The 16,412-nt window shown below is 38.4% G+C and overlaps 1 pseudogene; it reads right to left on the reverse strand.

Annotated features, from left to right (window-relative positions):
* Positions 1–235: 235 nt before the first annotated feature.
* The window catches only part of LOC149228334 (two-pore potassium channel 3-like), a 42,092-nt pseudogene continuing 25,915 nt past the window's right edge, over positions 236–16,412 (reverse strand).

Below are 16,412 nucleotides of genomic sequence, written 5' to 3' on the forward strand. Positions count from 1 at the left end.
ATCACTATTTAACTATTTCCCCAAAGTCTATTATCTACTTTCTTGAATTGGGTTTTTGGTAAGCTCGAAAAGCTTTCAAGAACAAATAATTTTTTTTTATGTTTCCATTAATAACAAGTAATGCTTCTTCCTCAAGTTATACAGATTGTAGAAGAAGAAAAACTGGAAAATAAACCAAAAGGAGACTTGCACGAATCACAAAGTTAAAGGGGACAAAAGGAAGGAAAAGAAAACCTCACAACCCATTGTTGTCAATATATGTGGCCTTCAAATCCTAAACTGTCATATCTCTTTGCAACATCCATTTCGCAAGCTGTTATGAAACTAGCTCAATAAAAAGATAGAAAAGATAGATCAACGCCTTAGAATTCAGCCTCTTCGAGTGGGCAACCTCCTTTACATTACATAAATGAACAATTCTTGGATTATACAAATGAAAATACCTCCTTTCTATATATAGTAGTCTAAGGGGTCATAATATAATCAGAACCGACATAACAATAATAACATAAGGGCACAATAATAACAATAGTGGGCTTCTATGGGGCACAATAGTAACAATATGGGCACTACATGGGTACATCAATATAATAAGGGGGGTTGTACTAATAACAATAAGGGTTTACACTAGTAGTATAGGGGCCTAACATGCCCCTCTCCTTCAAAAAGCATTGTCCTCAACACTTGAGTAGTTCTTGATGCTTCTGTATAAAATTCTTGTCCTCCCATGTGGAATCTTCTGATACCAAATGCTATGAAACCATCTCAATAAAAAGATAGAAAATATAGATCAACGCCTTAGAATTCAGCCTCTTCGAGGGGGCAACCTCCTTTACATTACATAAATGAACAATTCTTGGATTATACAAATGAAAATACCTCCTTTCTATATATAGGAGTCTAACGGGTCATAATATAATCAGAGCCGACATAACAATAATAATGTAAGGGCACAATAATAACAATAGTGGGCTTCTATGGGGCATAATAGTAACAATATGGGCACTACATGGGTACATCAATATAATAAGGGGGATTGTACTAATAAAAATAAGGGGTTACACTAGTAGTATAGGGGCCTAACACAAGCAAACAATAGCTACTATCAATCCTTGCTTCTGTCAAGTGCAAAAACTCTCACGCAACAACAAGGGTAATTACTAGAAGCTAGATCATTGCAAACAACCAACCTGTGAGTGTCCTTAAGGCATAGTTTCCATAGCCAACCATCATCATCGACATCGTCAATAGGTAGAAAGGATCTATCCATCCCAATCTCTCCACACGGTGCATCACTCTTGCACCCAACACCAATACACAACACTACCACACCGAGAGCAATTTTCACCCTCCATTTCTGATGCACATCCTACTTTTCTTGACATCAACAAAATACATCTTCATTATGTCATGGTAGCTTCCATTGTTAGCTTGGAGAAGGAAATTCTTCTGCTTATCCCACAACGTATGATACCATTCCAGTAAGCAAAATATAAGTAAGCCCAAAACCAAAAAACACAACAAGCATGAAAACAACATTGTTAATGTTCTCGTCGAAGTAATATCTCCATAACCGATCATGCACATCATCACAATGCAGAAATAAAAGACATCGGGGATGGAACTCGTTTATTTTCCTGCAAAATGATCCCTAATGAACCAAGAAATGCCTATTCATAACGAAAGATATATCAACAGCCCAAAAATAGCCTACATCAAGATAGAAGAAACTGATTCTAATCCCAGCCATTTAAGTCCTTCTCTCACGTTGTCCGTTGTCAACATGGCAGGTGCAGTTCTGGAACTGTGCAAATTCTTCCTCCACCCTTTTTAAATGTGAATCATGTAACCAATAAATTGATTTTAAATATTTATTACTATCGTCAACAGCTACATTTAAGATGAATGAATTGTTTCGTGTCATGGAACTCACTTGTCCTGCGGGCTTATTATCATAGAATACGTTTGAGACTTCTTCATTGACTCCATTTCAAATTTTAGACCCACATCCTTGTTGAGCCTCAAACCTGCACCTTCCTATACACCCTCTCAGCCTTCTTTTTCCACTTAATTCATCCACCAAGCTGTTAAATCATTGCATTATAGTCTAAAAAGAGCTTCTGACATGGTTTTCTAACTATGCTTATGATTGTTGTTTGGTTTAGATTTTTGTTCAGGCAGCTGCGGAAACTTGTCAGTTTCCGCAGCCAGCACAGGTTTCCGCAGCCATTTTGTTAAAGGCTATGCTACAGGTGTCCTATGAAGAAACGAGCCACATGGGCAAGCTACAGGTGATGTGTACATGGAACGTGTCCCTTCAGATCAGCCAAATCATCCATAAACGGTCACGGTCAACAAGGGTCAAAGGCAAAGCCAACCAAGGAATTTAGCGGTGGCACGTCTCTGTTTTGAGCACGTGAAGGTTTACGTGGCACAGTCCTCAGCTCACGGAGATATCGGCACACCTGGAGATCAACCCCGTAACCTGAATCCAACAGCTACCACTCCGAGGATTTAATGGACATGATGACCATTACGCTAGATCTCGGGTTGAGGAGATCTACGTGTCTCTGGCAACGCAGTTAACAGCATAGGATTTAGGAGTTAGTTACAACACTTTTCATTATAAATAACACGTTGATAAACGCCGTGAAAAAGTTTTGGAGATGTAATTTTGACTGTTGTTATCACCCCACTGTACTCTGTTTTACGTGTTTTGCTGTTGCTTTAATACATGAGAAGACTACTTTCCTGAGCTCGTTTTTGTGACTGTTCGTTGACTGGCTGAGGTGGAAGAGGGCCCTTGCACACTAAAGCTCTGTATAGTTCTCATTTGATTTTATTATGTTTCTGCTTTCATAATTATTAGCTTGTATATAACATGCTTTTTTGATGTTTTTAATTCACTGATGTTTACATTTTCATTTATGTTTTCTTATAGCTGTCAGCTGATCAGTGCTTTTCTACAGGTTTTCTTAGGCAGCCTGGGCAAATTTTCATCTTTTTAGATAACTACTGACATATGAGATCATCTTGTCCTTCCTGCTAATTTTCATTTTCTGAAGTTTAATTCCAGCACTGCGTTTTTCAAATTGTGTTTTTCTTATTTATTTTTCTGCTACTTAGACATCATACTACTCATTTGTTTATGGTTTCTTTCTATAGTCAAGTGACTCTATTAGTAAGGAATCAGGATATTACTTATTGTAGTGTGATTTAGTTTGCTTTCTTGTAATTTAGATATCATATTGCTTAACTTGTTCGTGATTGCTTCCCATAAGGCAGATTGAGTTGAAGGGTAAAGGATCAGAAGAGTTGAAGTAGTGTGATTAGTTTCCTTTATGCAATTTAATTTCCTGCAATTTATATATCATATTGCTTAACTTGTTCATGATTGCTTCCCATAAGGCAGATTGAGTTGAAGGGTAAAGGATCAGAAGAGTTGAAGTAGTGTGAATTAGTTGCTTTGCTTTCAGTCTTTGAGTTGCTTTAAGTTCAGTTTTTACTTTATTTTTCATACAGCAGTAAGGATATTGGGCCATTGTCATTAGTTCACTGTTTGATACATTTACTTCCTCTTAAGAATTGATTTCATTACAGTTATTTTAGAGCTTTCTTTTTGAACACTTCTAAGTATGGAAAATCACTGTAGAAATCACCATTACCATCCATACTTAACTTTCATTTTCGCCATCACACACTAGGGAATCCATAAAAGATAAATCCAAAAACAAACTTAAAAAGCTCAAAAACGACAAAAGACTAAGAAAATGGTTATCTTGTACATATAGTACACTTCACTTTGTCAGTTTACGAATCCTAGATTGACATTTTAATCAGCAATTTAGAACACACTAAATTGACCAAACATTTTGGCGTCGTTGCCGGGGAAGTGAAACTAGGTAGCCAATTTCTTAAAAAAAAAAAAAAAAAAAAATTCAAGGAAGGAAAATTGATAACCTCTCAAAGTATGCTCTCCTCTTGCACTTAGTGTGATCTGGAGGATCAGAAAAGAGAAAGTTATTGGTTTAATAGTTTCTTGAGTATGCTCTCTTCTTGCACCTAGAGTGACCTGGAAGATCAGAAAGAGAATTATTAGCCTGACTTGAAGAAAAATAAAAATGATATGCATAGAGCAAGAGATTCTAGGGGAAGGTTTTTAGCTAGAGCCAAGAGTTCGACTTTCACAACTCCTTCTACCTCAAGGAATAGACAAGAGACATCTCCATCATCTCCAACCTACACTCCTAGCCCTAGGATTCCTGGAATTCAAGAGACAATAGTTGAGTTAGGAGACTCTTCCTCACCATCCATCGAATCTGAATTAGGAAAAGATCCTTTCTTTTCTTCTACAGGGAGACACATTGTAATTGAAGAAGTAGAATCATCTGAGGAAGAAGAGGGAGAAATTCCGCCTCGTTCGCCATTAGTAGAGGAACCAGAGGACTCTGAAATCTCTGAGAAAACTACCATGACAGAAGAGGGAGTTAACGGATTTGGTAGAGGTAGAGGTAGAGGAGGGGGAGGAGGAAATAATGGAGGAGGTAGAGGTAACAATGGGGGAAATAGGGATGGAGATAACTCATTTGGATTTCCTATAGTCGATGAGGATTCTCGAGCAACAATGAAAAATATTTCACCATCTGTCCTCCCAAACTTTCATGGGTTAAGAAATGAAGATCCTGAAACATTTCTATTTGAGTTTGAGGTCGTGTGTCGAACCTATGATTATCTGGAAGACTCTTAAAAACTCAAACTGTTTCCTTCAACATTGAAAGGAGCTGCTTTGAAATGGTTCATGGGATTACTCACTCAATCCATTAGGACTTGGAATGGTATGAAACAAACATTTTTGTATAGATACATGGATTATTGTATGCCTACCAACCACAAGGATGAAGTATTTAAAATGGTACAAAGAGAAGATGAAAACTTGGAAGATTTACTTGAAAGATTCCAATACAATCTGAAAAGAGCACAAATGAGTAACTTAGATGAGGAAACCTTGAAAGCCCTTCTATTAAAAGCCATTAGAGATGAATGGATAGATATTTTGAACATGATGGGAAAAGGAGACATATCTCAACTTCCACTTCATGATATAGCAGAGCTGTGTGTCCATCTCTCAAGAGGAAAATCTAAAACTGGAAAAGGGTCTAGAGATCCTTCTCTCATCAGAGCAAACAAATATGCAACTGGATCAGTAAGTAGGGCTGAGATTGGCAATATGCTTGACGAATTCAAAACTGATATCTTAGGGAGTCTTAGTGAGCAACTAGACACTCTTAAGATCCACAATAAGCAGAAAGCAGAAGCTGAAGTTTTAGCCATCTTTTGCCCAAAATGTAGAATAAACATGCTCTCAAGGAATGTCCCTTGGATGCAGAAGTTGTAGAAACATGTGCTATTTGTTCAGAGAATCATGAGACCAAGGATTGTCCTTCAATTCCTGGGCTCAAAGCTGTCTTCCAAGAAGATCCAAATACAATTGAGTCTCTCTGTTTTGTTGCAAGGAGACCTTGGCAGAGGCAACAAAACCAAGGGTTTAATAACTCTATGAACTTTCAAAGCCCACCAAATTGGAATCCTTGGCAACAACCTCGGTCCCAACCTCAAAATTCTTTTCAATCATGGGTACAAGGCATGAAAAATCCTTATGGGAGATTTGCTCAATTTTATCAATATCCTCCATCTTTTCAAAACCAACAAGCTCCACAACTTCCAAATCAAAACCCACAACTATCATTGCCATTTCAACAACAACAACCCTCTCAACAGAACCCAAATTCTCAACTCTTGCTTCCATTCCAACAGAAGTCAAATCAACTTCTTTCTCAGCCATTGCCAAACCCCAATAATAAAAACCCTCAAAATGCTTACATGGTAGAAGGTCAACAATTTCCTGCCTATATGATTGTTCCTCTCAATGATGTACAACTCAGATCTGGTAGAGTTCTAGATAAACCTTCTATAGATGCCCAAAATCAAAGCATTTCTGAGGAAGAATCTCTTGAATCCAATAAGGGTTCTGAAGCATATCTTCAAAACCCAAACACTCAGAAAGAAAAAGAAAAAGAGCTAACCCCCACAACTCCTATAGTTCAGCAACCTGCATCTTCATCCACACCTCCTTTTCCTGAAAGATTACAAATTGACAAAGGGGTGGAAAAACAAATCTTGTTGCCTGACTATGATTTTCTAGATGAATTGGAGAATGTCTGTATCAAGATTCCCTTGTTACAAGCCATTAGAGAGATTAATATTCTAGCAAAAACAATAAAGGAGTTGAGTCTTAAAAGATCAGGAAGGAAACCTAGAGACACAAGAAGAATCTACCTGTTAGAGAAAATTGCAGACATCATGATGGGAAAAATTACTATGCAGAAATATGTAGATCCCGGTAGTCCAATTGTCAAAACACATATCAATGGGGTTGAAATTCCAAATAATTTGATTGATTTAGGGGCTGCTATCAACATTATGAGTAGATAGACTATGGAACAACTGAAACTTCCTAATCTTATCTTTACACCTACTTTACTGCAACTTGCAGATCGATCAATTATTAAACCAGATGGTGTATTAGAAGACATTTCAGTCTCCTTAGACTCTTGGGAATATTCAGTAGATTTTATGATTTTGACCCCCAAGAGTAATTTAGTAGGACACCCTCTCATCTTAGGAAGACCTTGGCTAGTCACAGTCGATGCTTTCATCAGTTGTAGGTCTGGGGATATGTATATTTCTGATGGTAATTCGACAAAGAAATTCAATCTGTATCCTCCAAAAAAAGAAATTACAGAAATAGGAGATAATGAGTGGATTGATGATGAAGATACTATACAACCTGTCTTTACCACTTCTGAAGTTAGTGAAGATAGTCAAATTCTGAACACATTAGAAAACTTTGAAACATCTTCAGAATATGACCACATACAATTTCAGTTAGATTCCGACATTGAGTATTTATCATCTAGACAAATGTCTCTTTTCTCTATGGAAGAGTTTGGTAGTTCCGCCATTGAGATCTTTCCAGGAAAAACATTGAATATCAAAAAAAATTTGGAAAGATCACAACAGGAAGAACTAACCAAAATCTTGCAAAAACATTCTACTACATTTGCATGGGAATATACTGATATGAAATGTATTGACCCCAAGACTTGCATTCATCACATCTACATTGAGGAAAACAGTAGACCAATCAGACAACCTCAGAGAAGGATGAATCCAAACCTTAGGGAGATAGTGAAAGAAGAGCTCCAAAAGTTACTTAATGTAAACTTCATTTATCCAATTTTAGATAGCCGATGGGTTTCTCCTTTGGTTATAGTACCTAAAAAGAATGGTAAATGGAGGGTATGCATTGATTACAGGGAATTGAACAAAGCAACTTAGAAGGATCGCTTTCCTTTACCCTTTATCGATCAGGTATTAGATACTTTAGCAGGCAAAAAGTATTTTTCATTTTTGGATGGTTTTAGTGGTTACAATCAGATTCAGGTAGCACCTGAAGATCAGGACAAGACCACATTTACCTGTCCATGGGGAAATTTTTCTTACCGAGTACTTCCTTTTGGATTATGTAATGCACCTGCAACATTTCAAAGGGCAGTACTAGGAATCTTTTCCGATCTAATCCATTATTGTGTAGAGGTTTATATGGATGATTTTACAGTTTATGGTAATTCGTTTGAAGAGGCATTAGAGAATTTGGAAAAAGTCCTTATAAGATGTAAAGAAACAAACCTATCATTAAGTCATGAAAAATGCTTTATGATGTTTACTGAAGGGATTGTTTTAGGACATCATATTTCAGGGGATGGGATTAAAGTTGATAGATCAAAAGTTGAAGTCATCTCCAAGTTGCCTATTCCAAATTGTCAAAAAGATGTTAGAAGTTTTCTTGGATTTATTGGATACTATAGAAGATTTATTGAAAACTTCACCAAAATAGCATCTCCACTCTTCAAATTACTTACAAAAGACTGTGAATTCAAATGGGATCCTGATTGTCAATTTGCATTTGAAACTTTGAAAACAAGAATATCTAAAGCACCCATTTTAAGAGGGCCGAATTGGAAACTTCCTTTCCATATTTTCACAGATGCTTCAGATACAGCTCTAGGAGCTGTGTTGGGACAAAAGGATTTAGTTCCTTATGCCATTTACTACACCAGTAAAAATTTGACTCCCACTGAGTTAAACTATATTGTGGCTAAGAAAGAGTTCTTAGCTGTTGTTCATGCAATCAATAAGTTTAGACACTATATAACTGGCTATGAAACTTTTGTCCATACTGATCATTCTGCAATTAGATATCTCATGAATAAACCTGTTACTAACGGCAGAGTTACAAGATGGCTCTTACTTTTACAAGAATTCAATATTAATGTGTTGGATAGACCAAGGAAACAAAATACAGTAGCTGATTTCTTGTCTACAATCCAAAATACTAATGAAGATTCTCCTGTAGAGAATAAGTTCCCAGATGAGTATTTATTTGCAATAACTACTAAGACTCCTTGGTATGCAGATATTGCTAACTATTTGGCTATAGGAAAGCTACCTCCACATCTATTTCCTGGTGAAAAAAGAAAAATTATTCAGGAGAGTTCAAGTTATTCATGGATTTCTAATGAATTGTTTAAAACAGGGCTAGATTGTGTGATCAGAAGATGTGTTCGGGAAGATGAAATGCCTGACATCCTCAAGGCATGTCATGATGAACCATGCGGTGGACACTTTGCTGACAAAAGGACGGCCTATAAAATCCTTTCTTTGGGATATTATTGGCCTTCCATTTTCAAAGATGCAAAACAATATGTCAGAAGGTGTGACAGCTGCCAAAGAGTTGGGAGACCGACTCTTTCAAATGAAATGCCATTACAACCACAGGTACTCATCGAACCCTTTGAAAAATGGGCTTTAGATTTCATTGGAGCTATTAATCCACCATCTAAATAGAAAAAGTATATATTGGTATGCACTGATTATGTCACTAAATGGGTAGAAGCTAAAGCATTTCCTTTTGCCATTGAAAATTCAGTTGTTCAATTTCTTTTTGAGGATATTTTTACTCGTTTTGGTGTCCCAAGAGAAATTTTGATAGATCAGGGAAGTCAATTTACATCTAACTTGATGGAGAAGATGATGGAAGAATACAAAATCAAGCACAGAAAATCTACTCCTTACCATCCGCAAGAAAATGGCCAGGTGGAGTCTACAAACAAAGTTCTTGAAAGCATCATCACCAAAACTGTTCATCTACACAGAAAAGATTGGGCAGAAAGGCTTCCTGAAGCCTTATGAGCCTACAGAACTACATGGAGGAACACAACAGGACGTTCTCCCTATGAACTTGTTTATGGGAAAGAGGTCCTGCTCCCCATTGAGTTTCAAGTCAAGACTTTCAAGATGGCAGTTCAGTTGGGAATGAATCTATCAGAAGCCCAAAAGCACAGAATGGAGCAGCTGAATGAGCTAGATGAGATCAGACAAGAAGCAATTTTAAGGATTGATCTAGTTCAACATCAAAGAGCTAAGTGGCATGACAGATACATCAAAGAGAGAAATTTTCAAGAGGGAGATTGGGCGTTACTGTTTGATTCCAAGTTTAAAGACTTCAAAGGAAAATTTCAGACTAATTGGCTTGGGCCATATGAGATTGACAAAGTCTTTAACAATGGAGCAGTAAGAGTCAAGACCATTGATGAATTTCAAATTTCTTTTCTTGTGAATGGCCACCGATTGAAAATTTATCATAAGCCACTCTCAAAAGAAGAATTTGTCAAGATGTTCCTAGAGAATTCTGCAATAAGGCTGGTGGAGAAGAATCCTTCTTCCCCACCAGCCTAGCCTTTTATTCTTTCAGTTAAAAAAAAAAAATTGTATAAGCCTGAAAACCAATCATAGATTGGCAGTCTTATACAAAAAATATGGAGTGAAAATCAAGGACACTTGACACTCTATATTTTCTATAAAAAAAAAAAATCTCCTCTCCTTCTCTTTCCATCTTCACTCCATCTCATTTGCCATTTCACTTCATCTCCATCTCATTCTCATTTCCATTTCACTTCACTCCACTTCATTTTCATTTCATTCCACTCATTCCATTTCATTTCATCAATAAAAGACCCTTTCAAGACTATTTTCATTCAGTTAGTTCTTCTCTAACTATCTTTGTTCAGCTAAGTGGGTGTGTCTCAGTTTCCGCAGCTGGAAGCCGTTTCTGCAGCCAGAAGTAGTTTCCGCAGCCAGAAACGATTTCCGTAGTCACCATCACTCTGTTTTTCAAATTTACAGTCAATTGTTAGTGCAATAATCATGAAATGCAGGTGTAATTGAGATGAAGACATGGGGCGTCTCCAAGACATCAAGGAAGAGCAATCGGTTAGAAGCCTTGAGCAAGAAATGACAAAGTTTCCAAACGTATGAGAATTTTTTTTTATCAAATAACAATTCAAGTCATAATTACGCATAGTTATCAAACCATAAAAAGTTCTACTATGTGCAATGATTTGATACGATGGCTCCATTAAACCACTCCTATTCCACGATATCACTCCACACACCTTGCATTCATTTCTCCAACGGTCTCATGATTATTTCGAGTTTAAACTCAAGATTGACTACACTTTCATTTATTACTCGTACTCTTGAGACGTGACCTATTTCGTTACGGTTCTTCTTAGCCGCATTTTCCGCAGCCGTCCATTGAGACGTGTAACATTTCATACACAATCATCCGATTCAAAAGAATCCCAACGTTACTCCATTCGTTTACCACTCCATTAATACCATACTCCTCGCATGCATCCGCATTTTATTTTATGAACTTGTTTACTGCTGCTCACCCTCTGTTCCTCCTGTAATTCAGGTATTTCCATTCCCTGTTCTCCATTTTCGATTGCAGCCACTACAGTTATCCTAAACCCCGATTGCAGCCACTACAGTTTATCCTAAACCCCGATTGCAGCCACTACAGTTTATTCTAAACCCCGATTGCAGCCACTACAGTCTATCCTAAACCCTGTAACCGAGCCATTTTTTTCTCTGAACCCTCACACGCAGAAGAGCTCTCAGTTGAAATTCAAAACAAAGGATGGGAAAATTACTAAGAGCAGAGCCAGAAGCACCGAAATACTTGGAAGGTTATCCTCAAACTAAAGAATTGCTGAAGAAAGCTAGATGGTTACGATTTATCCAAAAGTTTAAAGGCCATAACAAGGAGGTGACCAAAGCTTTTGCATGACCTTTTGATGGTCAAATAGTGGAGATTGGAGACTTGAAGCTCACGGTGACTGAAACCACAGTAGCAGTTGCCACAGGCCTACCTCAGGAAGGTGAGAGGTGGTTTAAAAATAAAAGTGTGGACGATCAGATATGGAGAATTATGCTACAAAACCAAGGTATGGATACCACCGTGTTTACAAGAGGCATCCCTGTTCATGCACTAAAAGAGGAATGGTCTAGTCTGTTGTTAGTTATCCAAAAATTTATCACGTGTGAAGGACATTTTGGTTCTATGTATATGTATCATGCTAGACTGATGATGAATTTCTTAGAGGGTCACACTCTTAATTTGCCTCATTTTATGCTGTTGAGTTTGAGAAAGATGAGTATTATAGTTCAAAAACACATAGGCAACATTGAACCTCATCTATATCATCGTGGACTCATAAAAATTCTTATTGAGGACCAGCTGAAGAAAACTAAAGATACTTGGGAGCAATTCTTGATAAGAAACTACTTCCAAGAGCCATCTGAGGCCTCTGGAAGTAGTCCACCAAAGATTCCAAGAAAAAGTAGGAGGAAAGAAAAGGATACCACAATCCAAGACTCCCCTACTACAGAAACTCAAGAAGGAAAAGAGAACAGAATTAAAGACAAGAAACAGAAAAAAGGACCATTCAAGAAGTCTACCCCTCTCCTGAGCAATCCATAGAGGAGGATCATCAAACACTGTCAGAGAGATTAGTACATCTTCAAGAACAAGCTGTTATAGCAAAGAAAAAGAAAAAAGGAAAACAAAGTACACAAGAAAAGAGTACTAGTCCATACTTAAGGAGGAGCACTAGGCTAAGAGGAAAGGGGAGTAAAACCCAAGAAAAACAGCCTCACTTTATCGATTTAGGTCAGCCAAGCATTGAATCAAGTCCTCCACATGATGAAAGCCCTTTTCGGCCAGAAATAGAGAGCAGTCCTCCTCCTCCACCAGATTTTGAGCTTAGTCCGAGAAAGACACCTGAGGTAGATCCCAATCAGCAAGAGGTATATAACTACCTGGAATCCTTAGAACAATCAGCTGCAGGTCCGAGTACCACTCTGCCACTAGATGCACAAGTTCAGTCCTTGAAACAGGAGGTATTTGAATTAGAAGTCCTAAATAGGCATATCAAGCAAGAAAATGAAGCACTCAAAGAGCAGAGCAAGGTAGATAAGATTATCCATGATAACACTATGCTCCATTTAGGACTGTGGCAAAAGAAAAACAAGAAACTGAAGAAAAAGTGCAAAAAGTTAAGCAGAGCATTGATTAATCTCAAGTTCAAATGTCTAGTCAGGAAACCCAGGATGATGTTAGCACCAAAGAAGAAGAAAAGAGGGCTAGATGTCCTAGCAGAAGCCTCAGAACATATCGATTATATGGAAATGACTAAATTTTGGTTGCATGAGGACATGCAACACCTTCACAGTGGGGGTATGTTGAGCCTCAAACCTGCACCTTCCTATACACCCTCTCAGCCTTCTTTTTCCACTTACTTCATCCACCAAGCTGTTAAATCATTGCATTATAGTCTAAAAAGAGCTTCTGACATGGTTTTCTAACTATGCTTATGACTGTTGTTTGGTTTAGATTTTTGTTCAGGCAGCTGCGGAAACTTGTCAGTTTCCGCAGCCAGCACAGGGTTCCACAACCAACACAGGTTTCTGCAGCCATTTTGTTAAAGGCTATGCTACAGGTGTCCTATGAAGAAACGAGCCACATGGGAAAGCTATAGGTGACGTGTACATGGAACGTGTCCCTTCAGATCAACCAAATCATCCATAAACGGTCACGGTCAACAAGGGTCAAAGGCAAAGCCACCCAAGGAATTTAGCGGTGGCACGTCTCTGTTTTGAGCACGTGAAGGTTTACGTGGCACAGTCCTCAGCTCACGGAGATATCGGCACACCTGGAGATCAACCCCGTAACCTGAATCTAGTAGCTACCACTCCGAGGATTTAATGGACATGATGACCATTATGCTAGATCTTGGGCTGAGGAGATCTATGTGTCTCTGGCAACGCAGTTAACAGCATAGGATTTAGGAGTTAGTTACAACACTTTTCATTATAAATAACGCGTTGATAAACACTGTGAAAAAGTTTTGGAGATGTAATTTTGACTGTTGTTATCACCCCACTGTACTCTGTTTTACGTGTTTTGCTGTTGCTTTAATACATGAGAAGACTACTTTCCTGAGCTCGTTTTTGTGACTGTTCGTTGACTGGCTGAGGTGGCAAAGGGCCCCTACGCACTAAAGCTCTGTATAGTTCTCATTTGATTTTATTATGTTTATGCTTTCATAATTATTAGCTTGTATATAACATGTTGTTTTGATGTTTTTAATTCACTGTTGTTTACATTTTCATTTATGTTTTCTTATAGCTGTCAGTTGATCAGTGCTTTTCTACAGGTTTTCTTAGGCATCCCGGACAAATTTTCATCTTTTTAGATAACTATTGACATATGAGATCATCTTTTCCTTCCTGCTAATTTTCATTTTCTAAAGTTTAATTCCAGCACTGTCATTTTTCAAATTGTGTTTTGCTTATTTATTTTTCTGCTACTTAGACATCATACTACTCATTTGTTTATGGTTTCTTTTTATAGTCAAGTGACTCTATTAGTAAGGAATCAGAATATTACTTATTGTAGTGTGATTTAGTTTGCTTTCTTGCAATTTAGATATCATATTGCTTAACTTGTTCATGATTGCTTCCCATAAGGCAGATTGAGTTGAAGGGTAAAGGATCAGAAGAGTTGAAGTAGTGTGAATTATTTGCTTTGCTTTCAGTCTTTGAGTTGCTTTAAGTTCAGTTTTTACTTTCTTTTTCATACAACAGTAAGGATACTGGGCAATTGTCATTAGTTCACTGTTTGATACATTTACTTCCTCTTAAGAATTGATTTCATTACAGTTATTTTAGAGCTTTCTTTTTGAACACTTCTAAGTATGGAAAATCACTGTAGAAATCACCATTACCATCCATACTTAACTTTCATTTTCGCCATCACACACTAGGGAATCCATAAAAGATAAATCCAAAAACAAAATAAAAAAACTCAAAAACGACCAAAGACTAAGAAAATGGTTATCTTGTACATATAGTACACTTCACTTCGTCAGTTTACGAATCCCGGATTGACATTTTAATCAGCAATTTAGAACACACTAAATTGACCAAACAATCCTTCAATGAATTCGACTCCCTGTTGTCCGAAGACAGAATATTGTAGAATACAAGCCTCTCTTTCCAGACCCCTGCACTCCTTAGAGAAGATGGGCTTGGAAGCGACATGAGCATCGTCACCTGTTCGTATTTTAGCAAACAAAAGAGCAAATTTTCTCCATGGCCAGACATTAAGGCTCTGCGCATAGGGCTCATATATGCCAATAATGGTTCCTCCATTCTCGCATTCAATCGAATAGCTAATAGGGTGTCACTCGGAAAACATAACACCTCCACTGTAATATCCCTTATTAGGGATATCCCTCAAACACAAGCAAACTCTAACCAGAGATGGACTGGGAGGGTGTTTACTAAATATGTCGCCCCTGAAAAGAGGACGACATCTGGAAGCTACCTGGCCCTTTCCAGACTCTGTCTAAGAGTATAGGAGAAAAACACACAAGTGGTATAGTAGCCGGGAAGCTCAAGAGATAAAAATAACAGTAGTGCAACATACAATAATGTATACATGGAATATAAGCAGATACTCGAGAAATGCAGAGAGAAATGCTAAGCCATTTTATTATACTCGATAATGGAAAGAGTACAAGAGGTTATCAGAAAGATGACACCTCGACTTGCACAAGGCAAGTGAAGAAATACACTCATAATGGTAAGGGAATGGCCTCTCTCTGAACTGCGTCCAAGCTGCCGGTGAACTGTTGTGCTGCTGCTACTACTGGAATCAAGAGAGGATTTAGGGCTGCTCCCCTCCTCAAAAAATGCTGAAACTCTAGAATCAGCCTCTACACAATAAACCCAGAAAAGCCCAGAAAGCTTTTCTAATATAGCTGACCCTCGAAAATCACCCCCTTGAGGATCTACGCTACCCCTTAAGGCTCTACACTGCTTCTGAGGAGAAACCTCCGAAACTCTACCCGAAACTCTGCCAAAATCATCCAATATGCAAGGGTTGATCCCTTGCTTAATCTCCAAGCTCAAATCCTCCACAAAACCCTAATCCGGAGCTCCTACCAAAAGAGACTGCGTCCTCCCCTCTCAAGACTGTGCAGTCATAGAAATGCTCGGTTCCTCCTCAACTCCATAAATCGATCCTCCTGCAAAAGACTACTGAAACTACCTTGTCTGAGCAGGCACTCGAAGTCCTCCAGGGCTAAGGGTGAGATCTCCAACCGAAGACACTCGATGCACTAAACAGTGTTGCAGACAGGCTAAACAGCGAGCGTGCTCTAATTCGAAGTGACTAGCTCAAATGCAACATAATCAAATGATCAAAATGAGGAGGCTCCTCTCTCCTTTATAGCATTGGCCTCTCTCAAAACCCTAAGGCCCACCTCCTCCAACGTAGCCTCTCTCTTGCCATGTGCTCCTTCTCCATCTGCGTAGTCCCTCCAAGTGTCTACGTGGGCCCCTTTCTCTACATGGTCCTTTGGCCCCCTTGGCTCCCCTTTAAATTTACAACGTTGTGCTACTAGGGAGTGACTTTATTCAAAAAGTGAGTTATGTCCCCCTTTCCTCGCCTTTTTATTTATAAATAACTACAGAAGGAAAAATTGAGCAAAATCGAATATTCCAATTAGCCATGGCTAATTAGGAATATTACAGTCTCCCCCGGCAACATGTTTCTTGTCCTCAAGCAACTGAAGTGATGGATGCTACAAATTTTTCTCACTCTCCCAAGTGGCATCCTCATCTGGTAAATTCTTCCACCTCACCAAGAATTCTTGAACCGTCCTACTCCGTAGCTACCTCTCCCTGGTATCAATAATAGCCTCCGGCTGCAACACCAAATTCCCTTCATCATCCATGGGTGGTAGCTCATCTGTCACTGTCACCTGCTGCCCCAATGCCTTCTTTAGGCATGATACATGAAAAACGTTATGAATCTTGCTACCTTGGGGTATGGCCCATAAAAGCGGGGCTTGAGCTTCTCAGCTCCCTTCTGCTTCAGT

The sequence above is a fragment of the Pinus tabuliformis genome, chromosome J, assembly GCF_031772625.1.
Source record: "Pinus tabuliformis cultivar Carrire ecotype Pingquan chromosome J, CPIR1, whole genome shotgun sequence".
Lineage (NCBI taxonomy): Eukaryota > Viridiplantae > Streptophyta > Pinopsida > Pinales > Pinaceae > Pinus > Pinus tabuliformis.